Source organism: Diabrotica virgifera, chromosome 4 (assembly GCF_917563875.1).
Source record: "Diabrotica virgifera virgifera chromosome 4, PGI_DIABVI_V3a".
Classification (NCBI taxonomy): Eukaryota; Metazoa; Arthropoda; class Insecta; order Coleoptera; family Chrysomelidae; genus Diabrotica; species Diabrotica virgifera.
In genome coordinates this window covers 122,306,020-122,330,534 of record NC_065446.1, presented here as the reverse complement: position 1 = coordinate 122,330,534, position 24,515 = coordinate 122,306,020, and the positions used below count along the sequence as shown (strand labels likewise).

The 24,515-nt window shown below is 32.1% G+C and overlaps 2 long non-coding RNA genes across 2 annotated transcripts; one reads left to right on the top strand and one right to left on the bottom strand.

Moving 5' to 3' along the window:
- The first annotated feature begins 1,545 nt into the window (after positions 1 to 1,545).
- On the top strand, positions 1,546 to 6,287 carry LOC126883897 (uncharacterized). The gene is made up of 2 exons (XR_007697743.1): positions 1,546 to 2,040; positions 5,959 to 6,287. It is a non-coding gene; the product is annotated as an uncharacterized LOC126883897 (long non-coding RNA).
- Positions 6,288 to 8,408: 2,121 nt separating this feature from the next.
- Positions 8,409 to 11,451, bottom strand: LOC126883896 (uncharacterized). Its single transcript, XR_007697742.1, has 2 exons — positions 10,717 to 11,451; positions 8,409 to 8,773 (listed from the first exon to the last, which is right to left on the bottom strand). It is a non-coding gene; the product is annotated as an uncharacterized LOC126883896 (long non-coding RNA).
- Positions 11,452 to 24,515: the final 13,064 nt, after the last annotated feature.

Genomic DNA, 24,515 nt, shown 5'->3' with positions numbered 1-24,515 from the left:
GTAGTACTTATGGAACAGTCTATTCATCATTAAAGGGGAGGCCGTATACTTACTCGTACAACCCTTTTGAAAGTTATTAATACATTATTGCTTTAAAAATATACTCAAATTGTATTTTTATACATTTATTACACATATTATTTTATATAATAATTAAATTCACTATAAAATGTCATTTATATTTTATTAATAGCTAAATAATTTAAAATTTAGTTTGACATTCACGAAGTGTCAAACTCAAATATAAATAATAACATTTGCTTTGCTTAACAAATTCAGATTAAAAAAGTAGCCTACTTCCTAATCAAATATTTCAGCTGACGTTTAGTGAGTGGTAGGAAATAACCGGATTGTGACGTCACATTTTAGATTTTGAGGTCGATTATCTCGAAGACGGTTAGAGATATCGAAATGCCGTTTTCAGATTTGGATTCAGAAGACAAAACTACATAAGAATCCGTCAATATATCTGCTCTAAGTATTGCAGGAACGCAATAACACACAGACTTTTGCAAATTTATAAACGAAAAGTTTTCGTTGAAAATATGTCTTCTCTGATTATGATTTTAAAAATACACTCATATAATTAAAAATAATTAGTTTTCGGCCAGGAGATTATCTTACTTAAAACCACTAACACAAAATTAACTGTAATTATCACAGGAAACAAGAGAAATTTTAAACAATGTTTACATTTTTACCCCCTTATTTGATTCAACAGAAATGGAAGTATGGTGAAAAGACCTAATGGAGGCTTCCCATGTTTTTGCAAAAGGCTACAGCAGCTTGTGTCCTGAATTCTAAATTATCTACACTCACCATCGCTAAAAACGGACACTCCTTGAATTTTTAATAAAATTGTCGAGGCAGACTTTACTTTTCATTGTTACTTTTATCTACGATTGGCATGCCCTGATAGAGGGTTTTAAGGTATCTTTAAGACTGGAAATTCTATAAAACTTTTATTTACAGTGAACTATACAACCTTAAAAAATAAATAACTAAAAAAATAAGCTGAAAAAAATTGGTGCCTATTCAAATATCTCCAAATAAAATAAAAATAACAAGAAAACCTATACAGTACGTTCTTTAACGGTAAAATATTGCAAAACCTCTAAATTTTAAAGAACCGCTTGGAATGACATGAAATTTGGCATACACATTAGGGTGGGTCGAAAAAAATATTTTTTTTTTTTTTTAGAAACGTTCTAGTGCGGAAAAGTTGTTTTTGGTAACAATAAAACATACTAAGCAAGAAAATATTTTTTTTATTTATTTTTCCGTTCGCGCATTGCACGTAAAACTACGGGAAAAAACAAAAAAAAAACTCGATTTTTTCCATATATTTTTGAACCATTTAACATGATATAAAAAACTCGTTCTAGCTTCCTTTTACTCACAATTGGTCCAAAACATCTTAAAAAATTTAGTTTGCACCAAAATATATAGAATTCCGTTCGCGCATCCTACTTAAAGTTTACAATAAATAGCGAAAATTCAGGTTTTTGCGATCATTTGTTTGGCTAGCTGAACATGGTATCCGCTGAGAGGGTTGACATGGAGGGGATGACACATATCGACCGTCCTTCTCATGGTGGCGAAAATTGGAAGCTCGTCCCACAAGCGTTGCCAGAGTTGGTACAATTGTACCAATTTGATACAATTAACAACCAAACTTGTGATACTAAAGTATCTAAAGTAAAACCCTAAAATTTTGTGATATAATAAATTTGCTTCAAATAACATAAAACGACGTTTTTTAAGTTTTTGTACAAAATGTGTTGGTGTAGTACATTTTAGTCAATATTCCAGTCACTCCAGTGCATTTACAAAAATTTCTCTGGCAACACCGTCACCTGCGATTGCTTCTATAAATCAAAATAATTATTATTCCGTTAATTTTTTAAAATGCGGTTCTTGTGTTGTTTTTGACTGTCATTGTACATGGAGAAATAGTGGAATGAAATTCTTTCGTTTTCCTACATCCAAATATAGGCAGGATCAAAGAAAAAAATGGATTAGTGCTATTCAAAGACAAAAGTATGTTAACCTCACTTTTATCTATTGAATTAAAGAATTAAATCATCATCGGTGACCACTAACAGCCCATGGAGGGCCATGGCCATCCGTTAGGGTTTCTAGGCTCTAAAGTTTTGCATGACAAAGGCCAGCTACACTCGTAACACCTCAAAAGTTCTAAAAGTTATTTATCTATATTACTTTCTTGTTTCTTTTTGAGGTCTTTTCGGCGTTATGTGTATTGCTTGCTTGACTACAGTTGCCCATGGCCCATGTTTTCCTTTCTTTTGTTTTTTTCCCATTCTCATATTTCTAGGTCTTTCAAATCCTGGTGAATACCATCAATCCATCTCTTTCTAGGCCTACCTCTCGGTCTCTTCCCGTTTATTATTTTCTAAGTACTTTTTTGTATTTAACCCATCCTTTCTACTTGTCCCAACCAACTCAGGTGTTTACTTTGCATTTCTTTTATGATAGTCGGTCTGTTAAACACTCTATTTATTTTGTGGTTCACCCTTATACGCCTTTCTCCTTTATAGGTCCATATATTTTTCTTTCCCATCTAAGAAGTTGTTCCTCTTGTTCACTAGTCAAAGTCCACATTTCTGATGCATACATTACTACAGGTTTCTGTTGTGTATACTTTTACTTTTGAATTAATAGATACTGATTTTGACTTTATGATGTTCTGTAGGCTGTAGAAGCATTTGTTTCCAAATGAAATTCTCACTGTTATCTCATCACTGTTTTTATTTCCTTCTGTAATTGTTGATCGTAAATATTTGAAACAGTCTACTCTTTTAAATATTTGCCCACTCGGGGATATGTTGTTGCCATTCTTTTGTACTTTTTCCCCAGTTTTTATCATGTACTTTGTCTTTGAGACATTAACTTGTAGCCCATAGTCTGTGCCGCTTCTTATGTATAAATTTTTTCTAGGTCTTTTAATGTTCAACTGATTATGTCTATATATCTGCCTAAGCAAGGACTTAATTGAGCTTTGTAAATATTGTACCTTACCTATCTATAGTAGTTTTCCTGATTACTTGTTCCAACGCAAGGTTAAAAAGTGTTGTTGACAGCACATCCCCTTGTGTTAGACCTTCATTAATGTTAAATTCATCAGACAGTTGATTTTGGATCCTTACTTTTGCCTTGGTGTTGACTAGGCATAGTTTTACTAATCTGATTAGTTTTTTTTGACACATTTACCTCTTGCATTGAGCTATATAATTCCTTTCTAAAAACTGAGTCATATGCTTGTTTGAAATCTACAAATATATGATGTGATTATGTAGTTCGGTATTTCGCTTGTAGAATTTTCCCAGCATTTGTCTTACTGTAAATATTTGATGTATAGCTGACCTGCCTTTTCTGAATCCTCCTTGATAATCCCCTGTTGTTTGTTCCATTATACTATTTAGTCTTCCTTCCAATATTTTATATCCAACGTTTAGTAGTGATATTCCCTGGTGATTATTGCAATCTAACTTGTCTCCCTTCTTATGTATAGGGCATATCACTGCAACTTTCCATTGTTCCGGCATTATATATCTGTGGTCCATATCTCTAGTATTAACTTTGATATTTCACTCTGTATTCTATGTCCTCCATATTTTAATATTTCTACAGTTATTATATTGCATCCTGGGACCTTGTTATTTTTCATTTTTTTATTACGTCTTGTATTTCTGCTTCTGTTAGTGCATATTGGTCTACTTGTTGGAGATGAAGATGGTCCATTGTTATTGTTAATTTACTATAAATACAGTAGAGTCTCGGTTATCCGCCATAAATGGGCCAACGGAAGGGCAGATAAGCTAAAATGGCGGATAATAGGGAGGGTTAAATGAAACACAAGTTTACGTCTATTGTAATGGGCTTACTCTTCAAAGTCTTTAATTATGTACTGTATACTGTATGCACATTAATTTAAAAAAGATTAAAATAAAACTAGAATCAGTTTAACATTGATTTACATCTGACTTTGTAGATAGAATAGTTTAGAATGCACGAAAAAACTAGTGATTTTCATCTGCCTTTACGATGTATCTCGTTTGGATGCTGCTAAGTCTCGCCATCGCTGTAGCTTCATAATATCGACAGCTCTAGCTTCTTCTTGTTACCAAGTGTATTTTATCGCAGCTTCAAAAATTTTTACTTCTTCATTGTGTGAAACTATACAGGGTGTCCCGAAAAGATTGGTCATAAATTATACCACACATTCTGGGGTCAAAAATAGTTCGATTGAACCTAACTTACCTTAGTATAAATGTGCTCATAAAAAAAGTTACAGCCCTTTGAAGTTACAAAATGAAAATCGACTTTTTTCAATATATCGAAAACTATTAGAGATTTTTTATTGAAAATGGACATGTATTATTCTTATGGCAGGAACATCTTAAAACAAAATTATAGTGAAATTTGTCCACCACATAAAAATTTAATGGGGGTTTTGTTCCCTTAAAGCCCCCCCAAACTTTTTTGTATGTTCCAATTAATTTATTATTGTGGTATCATTAGATAAACACAACATTTTAATAACTTTTTTGCCACATAGTATTTTTTCGATAAGCCAGTTTTTATCAAGATGCGGCTTCTGTTTTAATATATTTACATACAAATTTTATGGGGATTTTGTCCATTTAAACTCCCCAAATGTTTGTGTACGTTCCAATTAAACTATTATTGTGGTACCATAAGTTAAACACAGTGTTTTTAAAACTTTTTTGCCTCTTAGTCTTTTTTTGATAAGTCACCTTTTATCGAGATTCAGCTTCTTTTTTAAAATATACCTAAAAATGTAAATTATAAATAAATTTTCAGATTATTAACAGGTCTATAATCGTAGTTAACCATTTACAAATATGTGGTGGATCCGACACATATTCAAAACGTCTCGATAAACACTGGCTTATCGAAAAAGTACTAAGAGGCAAAAAATTTTGAAAACATTGTGTTTAACTACTGGTGCCACAATAATAATTTAATTGGAACATACACAGAAGTTTGGGAGGGTTGAAGGGAACAAAACCCCCATAAAATTTTTTTGGGGTGCACAAATTTCACTTTAATTTTTTTTTAAGATAAGATGCCATAAGAATGCCACATGTCCATTTTCCATAGAGTTTTCGATATATGAAAAAAATCGATTTTTATTTTGTAACTTCAAAGGGCCGTAACTTTTTTTGGTGCACTATTGTATATAGGTAAGTGAGGTTCAATCAATCTATTTTTGACCCCAAAATCTGTGGTATAATTTATGACCAATCTTTTCGGGACACCCTGTATATATTTACTATATAAGTATATAGTAAAATCACATAAGCAATGTAGTAGATGTAAACATAAGTTGACAGCAATATCGTCATCAGCAATGAATGAGAACTAGGTCATATTTCCGTTCAATTTTTGAATAACAGTTATTTATTATTTGTACAATTACGTAAATTATTCATTAATGTAATTAATGGGATTATTTTTTCACTATCTATGTATTCAGTAATTAGAATAATTTATATACTATACAATAAAAACTAATAATCGAGAAAAGAGAAAAAATGATAAAAAATATTTTAATAATATACCATTATTGTGAAACGAGTAGATAAATTTTGAACATCTTTAACAACTTAAATCATTGTTTACATGCACTGCCTTGCTAATTGTAAGCTAGCTTTCATACTGACCAGGTAAAATAATGTAGAATTTTGCATATAATCATTACTCTGGTACCTTACTTAGTTGCTTCATTTCAAGCCCATTATTTAGCTAATTGAAAATTCGTTTTAACTTTGCAATAATTGTTGACACATCATCTTTGACTGACCTTTCGATGAGGCTTCAAACTGTTGCTTCAGAGCAAAATAAATAAATAAAAGACAATAAAACGATTTTAAAGTAGGTAAAATAAAAGTATATTTCTTTTTATTTTTTCAGAAAATAAAGGCCATAAAATTTGGAAAAGAACAAAGAAGAGTACAAATCATTGGTTAATGATATGTTTTATAGGGACTATATCATATATTTTAATGAAAGAAAAAATGAGTACTGAACACAAAGCACGATTATTACAACCAAATTCAAGGCAACTTATAATTAAAAAAAGGAAGGTGTGCCACCTAGTGATCTGGATGCCTTCAGAATCGATCATGTATGATGTCGGTATTGAAGAATGCTGGGAACACAATATAAAATTATTAAAAACATTTTATTTGAATAAATAAGTATATACCATTTTTATGTGGAAATAAAGCACTTTAAAATTACATTTTTTTGTTTATTTTATATATCTAAACATATACATATTGAAGATAGCAAAAATAGAAATTTATTATTTTTATTTTCCAGATTACATGCATAAAACATTTTTGATTTTAAAATGTTACTTGAAACAAATTAACTATATAGCTCATTGAATTAATTCATTCACTCATTGATTCTACAATATTTATTTCCATAATGAATGATAAAAAGAAAAATCAAAGAAGTGACTCTAATTATGTTACTGAACCCAATTGTGTTGCAAATTCCTAAGTAGATGTGGTTACCCATATTAAAAGAGTAAATCAATAGAAAGAACATATGTACCATGATTAGTAAGTCAATAACATATCAAGGATACATAATTTATATTTTAAAATAACATACATATAAAATCAGACTCTGATGTTAATTTTGAGAGTAAACTAAATGTAAGATCAAATATGGGCCATTCAACAAATATATGACTCTCTTGGATTATCTCAACAACGAATATTTTACTGTGCAACATAAGAAGTACGAAAGTAAATGGCTCTAGAGTAATTATTCCCATAAACAACAATGTAATTTTCAATTTACTTTCGTTCTTCATATTTTGCACAGTAAAATATTCGTTATCGAGATAATCCAAGAGAGTTGTATATTCATAGAATGACGAATGACCCATACTTACCATGTCGGGATAGTATAATGGAGTTTTTTCTAGTGATTTACTGTGTGACCACTAACATGAGAATGTGACTGTCATCATTGCATGTGTTTTTTAAAGTCAAATCACATGCTATGATTTTTCTGACATGTATTCTTCCTTTAGCAATTATTGGTTTGGTGTAAATTGAGCAGTTGTTCAAGGTGGTCTATTTTTTGAACTTACAACTGAAGGAAACAAATGGGAAACCAAAAATCATTTATCAGCAATTACTAAGTCACCTGATTCCATGTGCTGTAATATACATACTAAATTTTTTACTATCTTCTTGTCAAATACTGAACCTTACTTGCATAAGTAACTACTCCATTGGGAGCCACTTCAATTAGACATTTTAAAGTATTTCTATGTTTATATGAGCTATATGTTACTCTACCTGTTTTTCCAATTTTTTGGTTGGTTACAATAGATTTCTGTGCAGTCTAAAATTATTCTACAATTTATAAAATTTTTGAATCATGTTGGCATACAATAAGTTATTTTTATTCCTGCTGTGAACATCCTTCATAATATTTTGAAATAATGTTTAAACCAGGTTCAGTAGGATGAAATCCTCATTGAAATTTTAAATATAATGCCTAAATCTTCATTTACAAGATTTAGTTTCAATTTCATCACTGTAAATAGTAACGGATCAATTTTAGGTACATTGACCACAGCTCAATCTTGATAACAATTAATTGACATCAGTCTAAACTCATATTATAAACACATAAATACATATTTGCATGGTAAACCAGTATAGTTCGTCTGCTCTAACTTTTCCCATGCGTCACGATTTATTTTCAAACAAATTAAGTCAAAACCTAAAGTGAAACGTACACTGATGTGTGTAGTATATAGTATAAGTATACAAAATGACTTAATTCTGACTTAATTTGTTTGAAAATTAAGTCAAAACGGAAAAGTTAGAGCGGACGAACTATATAAAGCACAATTTTTTCATCACTACTTTCAGTACATCTAAATGAAAAACAAGAAGACAACTACTTTGCAATATTTACTGCTTCTTGAAGTACTTTGACATTCTACAAAAAGTCATTTTCAGCTTCCATAGTTGCAACCAAACGAGTAGAAACTGAGTAGCTTCATTGGTAGTGCCGGGTTGACTTTCTTCTTCACTTCTCACTGGAGAAGTAGGTAGATTTGCAACGAGAGGTACTGGGTCCTGGTAAAGGCCTCCTGGAAAGTACTGACTAATGTTTCATTTTTCACATTTTGAATTTAATTTCTACAAAATTTCAATACATTGTCGTGATCATATTGATAATGAAATATTGAATTCATTTCCAAGTGCCAACATTGGACCAAGAAACAAATTCAACATAACATCGCCAACATAACACAGCAAGCCTGAGACCTTTATGGGTTCTTGTATTCTGCTCCTGCTGCATCAGTAAAGTAAAAAGGAATGAACTTCAGTATAAACACTTTATTTTCTCATTTTATTATGGTCACAATTCAAGATCTACATTTTAGAACTAATGAAGTTATTTTATATAAAAATAGTCTGTCTCTGTTTATAGGCAAGCTATAGATTTTAATAAGGAATTTAGCCTGTGGTCTGACGGCTTCTTCCGGTGCTGTCCTGGGTTATTTACACCCCAAGATCTTCAGAAAGCGTCAGATGGTATGTCCAAAAAGAGACAATGTGGTCACTGGATGATTGTCTGTGGAACTGTTAATTTTCCTACGATTCTCATTGGATGGTTGCCTGGGTAACTGTTAATTTTCTATAATACTCATATTTGAGGGTTACGGCCATGCCCTTCTCCTGGGTGCCTAGAAGAGAAATTAAGATGTAGACAACCGCAGCATAAATTTATGAAGGGCCCCTACCACCCAAGCCAACAAAACCTTAATATTCCCTGTCAGCAGTACAGAAAAATTTACAGGTTACTTTTGAACTAAAAGTTATAACTAAAATGTTATATGAATTTTAAAAGTCAAAAGGCAGATATCGAGCACTGAATTTATTAAATATTGCCCAAGTATACTTTCGCTATCTAGAGCATCCTCAGGGGCATTTCGTCAATAAAAAGAAGGTATCCTCGAATGTCATTTAATTAAAATAAATAATTTGGTGGCAAACTTAAATTAATCTAACTAAACACTGAACAAAACAGATAAATTAAAGTGCCAGTAGGCTCTACATTCTTGCAATATGGAGGCAGAATATTGCAAGAATGTAGAACCTACTAGCACTTTAATTTATCTGTTTTGTCCCTTTTCAGTGTTTAGTTAGATGTTAATTTAAGTTTGCCACCAAATTATTTATTTTAATTAAATGACATTCGAGGATACCTTCTTTTTATTGACGAAATGCCCCTGAGGATGCTCTAGCTCTAGATAGCGAAAGTATACTTGGGCAAGATTTAATAAATTCAGTGCTCGATATCTGCCTTTTGACTTTTAAAATTCATATATTCGAGCAAATTCATATATTCGAGCATTCAACCATTTCCTATTTTTCTAAAATGTTTTAATTGAAAAACCCCTTAATCAGAAAATACAATTTTCTGTTAAATTAATTGAATCGCGAATATTTCTATAAATTTAACAAATTTTTAAACCGATAAATGAAACTTGAGAAATTATTATTTAACATAACTGCTGATATATCAATGAATTAGCATTAACAGAAATTAAATACCCCACAAATATTTTCTTTACCTAATTGGATGAATCAAATTATCAAACAAATATATTATGCAAATTAGCAAATGTGTTAGTCAATTCATAAAAATGTGAACAGAAAATTAAGCAATATAATCAGAAAACCAACTAGATTTGTTTCACTTGAACAGAATCTATACAAATGAACCTGAATGAAACCGGCTCATATTTATATGAGCAAAAGAAATTACCTGAAGGTCAATATTAGCAGATAGAGAAGTAGGTATTTCTATTAAGACAAAATTACAAAAAATTAAGCACTTGATAAATAATTTGTTTTGAAATAAAATATCTAAAGAGAATGACTGTTTTACTGGAAATAATTTATAATGAAAATGGCAAGCTAAAATAGTATTTTCTCAATAAATAATATACTAAATTTACAATCAAGATGTAGTAGAAATAGACAAACCAAGACACATTAAATGCTACACTAGGAGCACTCCCGAATCATAATTTACAATGTATAAACTTAAGAAATAATGATTTGGGATTTAAAATGTATATACATTGTAAATTATGATTCGGAAGTGCTCCTAGTAGCATTTAACGTGTCTTGGTTTGTTTATTTTTACTGCATCTTGATTGTAAATTTAGTATATTTGAGATAATGGAAATAAATTTTGGAATTTAGGTATACAAAATTGAAAATTTATATACCAGGCGGACAAGGTAAATATAAATGGACCAACAAATATATTATAATACTAAAAATGAAAATCAACATGGCGAACTGAGAGGACCTCTATATTCTATATTTATGCAGAGTGGGTCCTTGAAAATAGATTCTAAAAAGTAGCAGATATTTCAACACAAGTAAAATTATTTACTTTACTCTTTTAATTTGGATGTAAGTAAAGGTTGATTGTCTGTCAAAAAACCTTTGGCTTTGTTGTGCTCAAAAATTGCTGTGCCATTTTGTTGGTCGGAATTCCCAAAGTGGCAAGAGCAAACCAACAAAGAATAGACAGATGGTTCCCTATCTTTCAGTCTGTGAATCAATTATACAACGATAAATTCAGTTCATTCTCTTCACTATATTTTCTTACCTTAGTAATGAAATCAATGTCTTCTTTTCAACCAGATCCTGGGAACAACAAAGAATCTACATATCCCTCTTTCACAATATTGTGTACAATCCGGGGCAAAGCACATTACCATTTTTATTATACAAAATAGAATGGTTCACAAAAGTTTGTAAACTTTGCTTGGTGAATATCACTAAAAAACTATATTTCATACAAATTTAAGACCGAATTATGGTGGTATTATGTTAAAAACAGTATACTTAAGCAGAGGAAGCAACATTTCAACTTTATAGGAATTAAAAAGGCTTTGAGATTGGGCAAATTCTGGCTTTGCAACTTTTGTTTACATTTACGAAGTCCTTCTTGACAGCCTTAACCTCACATTTCGGCTGTTAACCTAAAAATCTCTTCCTAAGTTTGTATATCGAAATTATATTTATGTATTATATCAAACATTTTCTACCATATATAGTATTTATAGCGAATTTCTTGTGATGTATTGATACAATTGTACAAAATTAATAGTAATATTTTAAATAATCTCTTGTTTTTGCAAATCACCCATAAGGAATACACATAAGATCGTCCCACAAACATCCACAGTGTACCACGTGACCATGTGTCAAAGTTAACGCTCCCAGCGGATAATTATCGTATTCCAGTACCTTTGCCTCAAATATGTTCAAAATAACCTAAACAAAAATGTTGATGTTAATATATATAGTTTTAGTAATTTATAATCTAAAAAAATCAAGTCTTTTTATAGCATGTTAAAACTCGACGGCTGTACGACACAGGTTAAACTGTCTGCTTGTTTCACCAGAACACAACGCACAGTAGTTGAGTTCGCTTCTGCAAGTGGATTTAACTGGTTAGAACTAGATCTGTTGCCTCACGTAACCCTCCCCTCTCTCACTAGTCGGCCATATTCCTTTCTCCCACCAGAACTCGGCCGCCAGCATAGAAGAGTGGGTGGGGTAGAAAGGGAACTCTATAGGCAGAACTGGTCCCGTATTCCAACACCATCGATATTTTTGGAAGCCAACTAAGCGTTTTAAATTGGAAGATTTCTGTAACGATTTGGAAGATCTCTGTAACGTTTTGGAAGATATCTGTACCGTTTTGAAAGCTTCGCTAGGCATACCAAATTCTATAATGTGCACGTTATTAATTTTTAGTTTTTGCAATAAAATATTTTTATTACAGAAACCATAAAAATAAAAATAATTATTGCAAAAACAAAAAATTAATAACATGCACAAGCATAGAATTTAGCATGAGCAGCGATTATATTTAAAAAATGATAAGTATGTATGTAAGAACAATAATGAAACCAACAAATGACAGTAATAATTATTATTTATATAAATTTTGACATGAATTCATTGTTTTCATAACATATAATGTAAAATAATTGTCTTTCTACCTTAGGAATTATTAACATTACCTGAAAACAACTAGGTACAGTTGAGGGAAGAAAAATAATTTATACACTGAAAAAATGTCTATTAATAACTAAAATATGAAACATTCACTTCACTAATCACTTGGGTACGGGATAAAAACTTAATACACAAATATAAAATTGATATAAAACGCATACACAACACAACAATTACAAAATGACGCACTCAATTCAATACAAGACAACGTTGCCGTATTTTATTTAGGAAATATATTGCATGTTTGGCTAAAATCTACTAAATCAAGAATTGAAACTTTATTAACTTATTTGAATATAATTTAGGTTTTTTTATAATAAAAACAGCAGCTAACTTAACTGGAAATAAATAAGTATAACGTGAATGTAAAAAAAACAAACTTTTTTTACATTTTAACAGGGAAACAAAATGACCTAGCTTAATTAATTTTTATCAGTTTTATATTTAATATTTTTATATAATATTTTGTCATCCATTGATTTTAACATATGCATGTCTGGATCAAATTTGGTACAATTCCCAACCTCATTCTTTGACAAATAATCATGAAAATACATTTTTTTCTACAACCGTGTTAAAAATGCAATTTTTAGCACTCCATACGAGCGTTAAAAATGCTACTTCAAGGAACTAGTACTTTAAAAATTTTAAGGCACTGCAGTTCGTATTGACCGTATAGGCAATTTGATGTAATGTCAAAAAAATATAAAAATGGAATGTCCGTCAAGTTCAAGTAAAAGTTTTTGTAGATATTGTCCTGTAATTACGTTTGTAGAAAAAATTTTGTATGATATGCGTGTTAAAAAGTACATGTTTAAGGCACTCATGTGAATTTGCAGAACTCGCTTCGCTCATTCTGCAAACTTTCACATGCGTGCCTTAAACGTGTACTTTTAACACTTATATCATAAATAACTATTTATTCAAAAGTTTATTGCGATCATCAGTTGTAATACGATTAAAACCGGAAAAAAATCTTTCTCATTTTACGTTAATAGAAACGGGTAAACACATTATTTTTGCAAAGTTACATTTTACATACATATTTTATTTTCCGTCGTTAGCTTAATTTTAATAGCCTCACCGAATGTCAAAACTCTTCGTTATATAAATATTACCCGAAACACTACTGCACTGCTGCTTGAAACAAGAAAGTTTGGTATCAGACTCCAGTTTCATTTCTCTAATCTCTATGTATTCATACCTACGTCCTGAATCTTATTTTCGGTAATGACATTAGGAAATTGTAACAAAATGTCAAATGTAAATACTATTAAAGAGTTAATTTAATTTTAGTCATAATGCATAGCACAGAAAATGTTGATATACAGTTATGAGCGCGCTAATAACCGGCAAAATAGCTCAAAAGATGGAAAACATAATACATTGCGAAACAATAAGAGATGAAACTAGTGGAGGTGGAAATTATCGTTATAAACGTCTAAAATACCATTACATTACATAGTTTCCCACCTTTAGACGTATCAGAGGTATGACAACTGTCACTGTGAGAGTAGAATTTTATAAAATACTCCTGTCACAGACGTCTACAGGTGGAAAACTATGTAATGTAATGTTAATTAATACGTTTATAACGATAATTTCCACCTCCACTAGTTTCATCTCTTTTTGTTTCGCAATGTATTATGTTTTCCATCTTTTGAGCTTTTTTGCCGGTTATTAGCGTGCTCATCACTGTATACCAAAAACCTACTAAAAAATATTGCCTACTAGAATTAAAAAAAAAATATATCAAAAATCTATCCAAAAAGTAGAAATCTGCTGAATGTGGCAACGTTGTTACAAAATAAACACAACTGTCCAACTCAAAATTCAATTGTCAAATATTCTTCTTCTTTTCAATTAGCCTTGTACCACATATATTAGCGATCCACATTATGTGTCGCCATCTCTAATTCCGGAAGCTCACTATATATATGGAACCAATTTTTTCCATTGAGTTCGCAGGGCATGGCCGCCAGTCTACCGCTGTCTGTCATAGTGCCACTAGTGTCACGATTTGTCTCAGTGTCTGATAGTTGTGTCTTGACTTTAATGTGTTATAATTTGTGTTGTACTATTACTTCGTTATGATATTGATAGTTTTTTGATCGTTATAAGCTTATTATGTGATTTAACATCAAGCAATGGAGAGTGAGTCAGAAACTATTCTCACTAGAGCTGTAATTGCCAAGTCTAGACAGGAGTTTTGTTGTCCTATAGTTGGTGAGCCTCGAAGCTTCCTACAGAATAAACTGCCAACTGGTGAGTGTGTTCTTCGGTGCTGTTTAGAAGAGAGGTACAAATTTGTACTAGAGACCAACAACAAGAGGAATGTAAGTTTTTCTAAAGTAGCTTGCACAGTCGCGAAACTAATAATTGATTTGTATGAGAAAGCATCCATTCCCCCCTTTGTCTTATAGCAGAATCATAACGCTTATTAATGCGTACTACAGTTCTTACACTACCCTAAGAAAGTCATACAACCGAGATAAGGATAAGGCTTTTTTTAAAACAAGGTTGGAGGAATTTAAACTTAAGGCTAAAAATCTGTTTGACGTTGCTGCTTGTAAATGCCCGATGAAGTGTATCTGTACTTGCAAAAAATCACCAGAAGCATGTCAGTGTGCGATTTCAATTGAATGTTTATGTGAAAAAAATAACAAAATCCATGTTCTTGAAATGAGATTTTTTTATCTTCAAAGACACTTCAATCTAGGGAAAATTGGAGCTGTTGATAAAATAGTAACAAAAAAACTTACTGCAAAGGCCGAGCGGAAAGCTCGCGATCTTCAGAGACTTGCCAGTAGTAAAAAAGTCGATAAACAAGGAGAGTGTTCAAAACCCCGTTCTGAATGTAGTTCTGATGAAGAACTAGAGACAATGGAAGATGAAGACTACGAAGATGAATCCGCTAAAAAGCCTCCCTGGCAGATGAGGATAAAACTTAATGCGACCTCTCTAAACAGTTACAGGTTCGGTGTTTCAGATCGGGCTACAGCTCTTATAGCTTCCAGCGGTCTGCAAGATGTTGGCATGATAAAAGAGTCAGAATCTGCCTTTGTTGTAGATAAAAGTAAAGTCAGAAGGGAGAAGAGCCGTGTCAGTAGTGAGTTAAAAAATGAGTTCACTCCTCCCACAGAAAGCTGGGGTCTGTACTTCGACGGAAGAAAAGATGACACGTTGTTTATTGAGAAGTTAAATGCCAAGCAATTCAGAAGAACCTTAAAAGAAGAACATTCTTCTCTCATAATGGAGCCTGGTTCAGATTTTATTGGGCACGTATCACCATCATCCAGTTCTTCCGCTGATATAACTCACAGTATAAGTTCTCAGTTGACAGAACTCTCAATGCCACTAGAAAACTTAGAAGTTGTTGGGTGCGATGGTACAGTAACCAACACTGGCTGGAAGAATGGTGTCATCCATCAGCTAGAAAAACATGTAGGGCGCCCTCTTCAATGGAGTGTTTGTTTACTTCATTTCAACGAACTTCCGTTTCGTCATATTTTCCAGCACATTGATGGCCAAACTACAGGGCCTAAGAGTTTTAATGGCCCAATCGGACAGCAGCTGATTTCATGTGAACGACTCCCTGTGGTTGATTATGAACCAATAGACTGTTTTATTCCAGAAATAGACAAAAGCACATTAAGCAAAGATCAACAATATTTGTTGGAAATATCAAGTGCAATAACTCTAGGGTATTGTCTGGAAGACTTAGCCGTTCGGGACCCTGGCCCTTTATCCCATTCCAGATGGTTAACTGCTGCAAATAGAGTACTTAGACTGTACATAGGATCATCAGATCCCTCTGAAAACCTTAAAGAGATCGTTCATTTCATACTAAATTCCTATATGCCTGTGTGGTTCTCAGTAAAGAAAAGTAAGTACTTTACAGATGGGCCTAAACATGTATATCAAGCCATACAAACATCGCGATATTTGTCCGAAGAGTTGCGTGAAGTAGTAGACCCAGTCATAGAAAGAAACGCATTCTTTGCACACACTGAAAACTTACTTTTAGCAATGCTTGTTGACGGGCGAGACCACATTCGGGAACTTGCCTACAGAAGAATTTTAAAATCCAGGCAGACCATCCCTAAGAAGAAGACCATACGAAACTTCGTCCCTCCGAAGATTAACTTTCTGGCAGGTGACTACACAGAAATAATACATTGGAGTGAATGTGTGCTGTACCCTCCTCCAATTCTGAGAAATCTTAAAGAAGAAGACATTAGGTCAGTTATTAGTTTAGATTCAAAACCAATGAGAGAAGTAGTAAAGTTTCCTTGTCACACACAGGCAGTTGAAAGGTGTGTGAAACTAGTAACTGAGGCTTCGTCTAAAGTTTGCGGAAAAGAAGCCAGAGACGAATACATCAGGGCCACTCTAAAGTCTCGCTCAGTTATTCCACAGTTTTCAAAAAAATCTGATTTTAAAATGTTATAAACTAGTAAAAAAACACTGAGAATGAGATACAAACTACTTTGTAAATAATTGTATAGTAATGTAGATATGACACACCTTACATTTGGAAGGTTGGTTGGGTAGGGTGTGGGTGGGGCTCAAAGTGCAACCACCTCCACGTGGTGAGTCCTGGGTAGTTTTGTATTACAAAACTAGCGAAGTGTTGCACATAAGAATGTTGAAAAAAAATTAAAACAATATATTTAATTAGTTGTATACTTTATTTTCCGTTGTTTTGAACCATAAAGAGGCAAACAAACTGGAAAACATTGATTATAAGATGTTCAAATACAACAAAAAAATGATCGCAAAAACCCATATTTTCGCTATTTATCACAAACTTTAAGTACGATGCGCGAACACAAAAAATATATATATTGGTGCAAACTAAATTTTTTAAGACTTTTTGGACCAATTGTGAGTAAAAGAAAGCTAGAACGAGTTTTTTATATCATGTTAAACGGTCCAAAAAAAATATGGAAAAAATCGAGTTTTTTTGTTTTTTCCCGTAATTTTACGTGCAATGCGCGAACGGAACAATAAATAAAAAAAATATTTTTCCGCAAATCGCCAGGAAATTTTGACATTCCTGTCAAAATTTCTTGAAGAAAAAGTCAGGACTTCCTTACTGTAAGGAAATGTCATTTCCTTACTGTAAGGAAATGATATTTCCGTACAGTTGTTAGTGTTCTACATAAATGATAGAAAAAACTACAAAAAACCTCAATACGTTTCCATAGTAACCCAAGTAATTTTATTAGGAATTTCAAAGCACCATTTATTTGGGAATAAAATTATCGCGTTTTTTTTAAATCAATCAATATCTGTCGAATTTTAAACGATTTGCGGAAAAATAGTATGTTTACCTCGTAGGAAAAGCCACATTCCTGGACTCTGTATTGCTAAGTCTCGGCTTGCGCCTCGACTTAGCAATCTTCACAGTCGTCCAGGAATGTTAAGCTTTTCCTACCCGGTAAACAATGTACTATTCTTGCTTAATATGTTTTATTGTTACCAAAGGCAACTTTTCCGCACTATAACGTTTCTAAAAAAAAAAAAAGTTTTTGTCGACCCACCCTAATACACATAGCTAACAAGTCAAAGAAAAAAAGTGATATTGTGCCGATGTGTGCTTTTGCCATGGGGGTGGCTTTCACCCCATCTGTAGGGTGAAAAAATATACGTCCAAAGTAAGTCCGGAAAAGGATAGATTGACTAATTTTAAGTAACTTTTGGTTTATAGAGTTTTTTCATTGAGTCAATACTTTTCGAGTTATTTGCGAGTGAATATGTTCATTTTTCAACAAAATAACCGCGCTTTTAGACGGTTTTTCGCAAATAAATGAAAAAGTAAGTATTTTCTCGAAAAAAACATAATTAGCAAAAATATAGCCCGCCAAAAATTTTAACAAAATGTGTATATTTTAGGGCTCTATACCTTGTAAAATCAGAGTTACAACTAATGAAAAATAGGTTCATATTCGTTCAATTCCAATTGGAATACTATAACGTGAAAAATAACCAAAAAATGAAGCCATTTTTAAGGAAAACTCATTACAAATTATTTAAAGTATTTAAAAAAGGTTTTATTTTTGTTGTATAACAAAAATGTCTAGCATAAAAATAAACAAGTTACGCTCAAAATAAAGTTAGTCCCTTTATTTTGGTAAAAAATCGGGAAAATCACCTCCTAATTAGTATCTCAGATGAACTTAATCGTTACCACTTTACAAGTTTCTATACTCGTGTATATATTGTTGATATCATCTGTAAGTTTCATCGGTTCAAAGTCCTTATTTTTGCAGGAGCTGTAGTTAAAAGGGCTTGAAGAAGTCACTGATCACGAGTGTATGCAAATTTAGAAACACCAAATTTTAATCAATTTTTGTCATACAGAAAAACAAAAAAAAAACAGTTATTCAGTAAAGTAATACTGACTTTTTGGTTTTTTGAGATTTTCGGTATCTCTAACAATTTTTAAGTAATTTTGAAAAAAGCATATTTTTCAAAATTAAAAATTTGAAAAATTTTATTTTAAAACCAAATTTTTTCAAAAATAAGCACTTTGAGTGAATGCAACTTACATATCATATAAACACCACTTAAGTTAAGTAATTTGTGGAGCGTTAAGATTAATTTCAGTTAGGTTGATAATCAGGGGGTGATCTTCCCGATTTTTTTTGCCATAACAAAAGGGAGCAACTTTATTTTGAGCGTAACGTTACTTAAATTTGATGTTAGGAACTTTTTATAAAAACAGAAATAAAGCTTTTTTTAAACACTCTAAAAAAGTAATAATAGGTTTTCCCCAAAAAATGCTTTATTATTTGGATATTTCACGTTGAAATATCCTATTTGAAATTTGGCAAATATGAACCTATTTTTCATTGGCTATAACTCTGGTTCTACGAGATCCAGATACCTCAAGCGTACACCATTTTTTTTATTTCTTCACGGGCTATATTTTTTCTCAGAAGTTTTTTTCGACTAAATACTTACTTTTTGAGTTAATTGCGAAAAACCATCTAAAAACGTGGTTATTTTGTTTAAAAATGAACATATTCACTCGCAAATAACTCGAAAAGTGTTGACTTGGCGAAAAAACTCTATAAAACAAAAGTTACATTAAATAAGTCAGTTTATCTATTTCCAGACTTATTTTTGACATGTATTTTTCACCCCCAGAAGGGGGTGAAAGTTACCCCCAGGGCAAAAGCACATATCGACACAATATCACTTTTTTCCTTTGACATGTTAGCTATGCGTATTTCAAATTTCATCTCAATCCAAGCGGTTCTTTAAAATTTACCGCAAAAACCGTGAAAGAATGTACCACTCTACGGAACTCTATTTATGTATTCTCTGACAAAAATCCAGGGTAATAAAGTTTTTTCCATGACACTTTAACAGCCAGGATACTGATACTCTGGGGTAATTAGCAAAATACATACAAGGAGAAGTTATTTACCAGCCATTTTATTGCTGGAATCGAATCTTATGATTGTATTTATTAATAATATAGGTATGCAAAGTCCGCAGATAGTCTGCTACTTTTTTTTATAAACAAAATGGCGCCCGAAAATCGTGTTTTTTTCAACTTTTGCTCTGTAACTCCAAAGATTTTAATTTTACACCGAAAATACACAAACAAAAATTTACCGTAATTAAATTCTGCATAGAGGTGTGTTTTTCCCGATTTACTTAAACGAAAATTTTCCCCGGAAAATGCAAGTTTTTCCAACAAAATCTTTAATTTTCAACTAAAATTTTAGATAAGTAATTTTTTATTAATAATTAAGTAACTTGGAAATGTAAAAGCTCTTTTCGTATAAATAATAATAATTCCAGAAGCCGATGTAAATTGAACGAACAGTTTAGCAACAATTGAATTGTTAATTAAAAATTTACGGTCGGTATAATATCCACAATAATTATTATACATAAGAATAACTTTGTTTTTTGTATAAAAAGACACAGTACCTACCTAATGTATGTTATAGAATTGAAATTGGACTGTTTAAGCGGCATCAAAAATATTCTAAAATTATAAACAAGTTTTGGCTTATAAACAATTAGAATATCGCGGAAAATATTCAATTAAATTAAATCATCAAAACGGTGTTGAAAAAAAGGCGGCAGTACGCTTATTTTAACAGAAAAAAGGTTTAATAGGGAACTTGCATAAAAATTAAATTCCAGAAATATTACTGATAAACGTTATTTAATACTGTTAAAAGAACCCCAGTTTACAAAAAAACTCATATTTTATTATTATGAAATAAATATAAGCAATTAAAAACTGCAGAATTTAAATTATTCTTTCAACGGGCGGAATCGGTTGTTACGTCAAAGTGCTCGTTGGTCATCTCTATAAACGGGTAAAAACAATAAGTATTGCAACGCTGCAACTGCAACGGTATTGCATTTTCAACGTTTGCATTTTATGCACGTGACAATAGATTTGATAACGTTTCCCTTGTATTATCTTCTTCTTCATGTGCCGTGCTCGATTATCGAACGTTGGCTATCAAATTGGCTATAGTAATTTTGTTAACGGCAGCTCGGAAAAGGGATGCAGAGGATCTGTTATACCATTCTCTCAGGTTTTTAAGCCATGACGTTCTTCTTCGACCTGGCCCCCTTCTTCCGTCTACCTTGCCTTGTATTATTAAATGGAGTATATTATATCTCTCTGGGTGTCGCATAACATGGCCAAAATATTCAAGTTTTCGATTTTTAACTGTTCTGACGACTTCTGTGACTTTTCCCATCCGGTGCAAAACAACTTCGTTACGAACTCTATCCACCCAACTTATTCGAAGGATTCTTCGGTATACCCAAATTTCAAAGGCTTCCAATTTCTTGAGAAGAGTATCTGTTAAAGTCCAACCTTCGACACCGTACAAAAGAGTAGAGAACACATAACATCTCACTAATCTAATTTTAAGATTCAAAGTAATGTTGTTTCCACATAAAAGTTTCTTTATCTTAAAGAATGCAGCTCTGGCCTTCTCTATACGTATTCTAATTTCTTTGCTCATGTCCCAGTTCTCATTTAGATTACAACCAAGGTAGGTGATACTGTTAGTTCTTTCTAATTGTTCACCATAAGCTGTTACTACTTCCGGTTGTATTGGCGTCTTACTGACAACCATCACCTTGGTCTTTGCGGTGTTTAGCTTGAGTCCATATTCATCACACGTTGTGGTAATCATATTAATCAGATGTTGAAGTTCTTCATAATTGCTCGCAATTAACACCGTGTCATCCGCATATCTCAAATTATTAATATTGACGCCATTCATTTTGATACCACATTGAGCATTATCCACTGCTTTATTGAAAACAAACTCAGAATAGATGTTAAATATTAGTGGGGACAAAATGCAGCCCTGCCTTACTCCTCTTCGTATTTGAAGTTCTTCAGACGTGTCCCAGCCAATCCTGATGTTTGCACGTTGATGCCAGTAAAGATTTTTGATATGCGTAGGTCTTTATCATCAATACCCACTTTCTGAAGAATAGCAATCATTTCCGTATGTTTTACCCGATCAAAGGCCTTCTCAAAGTCAATGAAACACATATAAACCGGATGTCCAACATCTCTGCATCTCTGTACCATAACCTGAATACTAAACAGTGCTTCTCTGGTCCCAAGGTTATTGCGGAATCCAAACTGTGTATCACCAAGCTGTTCTTCTATTTTTTGGTACATCCTAGAGTGCAAAATTCGTAGAAATATCTTTAAAACATGACTCATCAAGCTAATGGTTCGGTAGTCACTACATCTTTTCGCGTTTGCTTTTTTAGGTATCGTCACAAAAGTCGACAGCAGCCAATCCGTTGGTATATAGCCAGTTTGATAAACTTTATTAAAAAGATGAAGGAGAGATCTTTTACCTGAATTTTCGAAGAGCTTTATTATTTCATTCGGTATTTCGTCTGGTCCCGTCGCTTTTCTGGTCTTTGCTAATCTTATTGCTTGTTCATATACCTTGTATTATAGCCTGTTTTAATTTTTAATACTGTTAAAGGTTTTAAGTGTGTTACATTTTGTAAAATAATTTTTTTAAAATGACTGACGCCGGGTTTTTAAAGAGACAGTCTGACAATTTACCTTTAGTGGATATGTTTATGGTGGCGACTTACATCAAAAACAGCGAAAGTTTTTCTCTTGCTGAAGTTCGAGGTGTTAAAACTAACAGGTAGGATATAAACCATAGTTAATAGTTCTACGTATAATATAAATCGATATAAGTATTTTTCATATAAGTAAAAACTTATTTAAGTTAAGAGGAAAGGAACAGAATGCAAAATTTTGGCGCCTGTCAAAATTTTCAATGTATTTTATATGTAATCATTTTTTTCGAATCCTGAGAAAACTAATAAGTATTTTTGAAAAATTTAAACGCAGAATGAAAGATTACTTTATTACCGAGGGCCGAAAGTCCCTTAGAATGAATAAAAAGTTTCTTTTGAATGAGATATTTGAAATTAAAAATCACACTAAATTTTTTCTTCAGTTTTTCACCCCTGTAACTTATTAAAATAGACATTATAGAAGTTTTCAGGGACTTTCGGCCCTCGGTAATAACGTAATCTTTCATTCTGCGTTTAAATTTTTCAAAAATACTTATTAGTTTTCTCAGGATTCGAAAAGAATGAATCCCATTTAAATAGCATTGAAGCCGAAAGTTCGTATCCATCCCTTAAGGCAAAATTTCGCGCCAATATGTGTTTGAAATACATTCATTTTTTTCGAATCCTGAGAAAACTAATAAGCATTTTTGAAAAATTTAAAGGCAAAATGAAAGATTGCATTATTACCAAGGCCGAAAGTCCCTGAAAACTTCCATAATTTTTATTTTAATAAGTTACAGGGGTAAAAAAGAGAAAATTTAAATATGTAGTGTGATTTTTAATTTTAAATATTTGGTTTTTCTAAGGGACTTTCGGCCCTCGGTAATTCATTCTGCTTTTAAATTTTTTAAAAATACTTATTAGTTTTCTCAGGATTAGAAAAAAATGAATGCATGTAAAACACATTGGCGCGAAATTTTGCGCCTACGCCCTTAAAGTATAACATTATTATAATAAGTTAAGTGAATAATATGGATAATGTGAATAATAATATGAATAATATGCAATAATATGAAGTGTAAAGGACAATATATTTTTAGTTATTGAAATAAAAATATTAGGCACAAAAATACTTACATCTACATAGGTACCTACTTATTAAATATTTCTACTTATTTACAGATCCGCTAGGCCTTCTTATGGTGACTCTGCTGTTGAATGGGTGCAAGTTCGAAGGGATAAAAATGTGTGCACAGTTAAAGCTAAAATGACACCTGAACACAATGTGAGGAAAACACAATATGCTGTAACTTGCAATATTGATGAGGAATGTGAAAAGGTGTTAAATATTCAGTGCCATGACTGTGCTGCCTCTTCAGGTAAATATTTTTAAAATGTTAAAAAATATACTAGGTAAATATCAGATTAGTTTTAGTCGTGCATAGGTATATTGACATTCTACGATTTTAAGACTAAAAAAAAAATGTTTTATATGTCTTTTATGCTATTTAAAAACTGTTTATGTTTATGGAATGTCTTCTTTACGTGTCATCTCCGCGACGAAGGTTGGCAATCATCATTGCCTATTCTAACTTTTGGCACTATACAGCCCGAAAGAGTTCAGTTGAGCTATATCCAATCCATTTTTTGAGATTTCTCAGCCAGGACAATTTTTTCTACCTATGCTGCGCCTTCCTTGAATCTATCCCTGTATTATTAATTTTAGGAGTTCATATCTGTCACCAACTGCTGTTATATGACCCAAGTATTGCAGTTTTCTTATTTTGATGGAATCCAGTATCTCCCTGCTGATCTCTATTCTTCTTAGTACTTCTTCATTGGTTATTCTGTCTATCCAGGAACTTCTTCGATATGTCCACATTTTAAATGCTTCCAATCTAATTGTAATATGGAACGTAAAGAATAGCAAGTACATACTATGAAATGATATTAATTTTGGGTATAATTTATAAGTATAGCATTTACTTTGTTTTAGGTGGGTGTAAGCATTCCATAGCACTCTTGATGTGGCTTCACAGAAGGAGTGAAGAACCTTCTCCAACTGAAGTTGCTTGTTACTGGGCAAAGAGTAAACTTTCCAAAGTTGGAACTTAGGTTAAATACCTAACTTTGAAGGATTTTGGAGCACAAGAAGAACTGAGCTCAGATGAAGAAAGCTCACTCTTTTTACAGGAAGTTGTGAACCAAGGACTAGAACATAATGTTGAGAGTCAGCTATTGAAACACTTCAAGCCTAACAGAATTTTGCAACATCTTGGACTACATCAATTGATGTTAAATTTTGTTAGCAGAAATGATTTTTCGGAA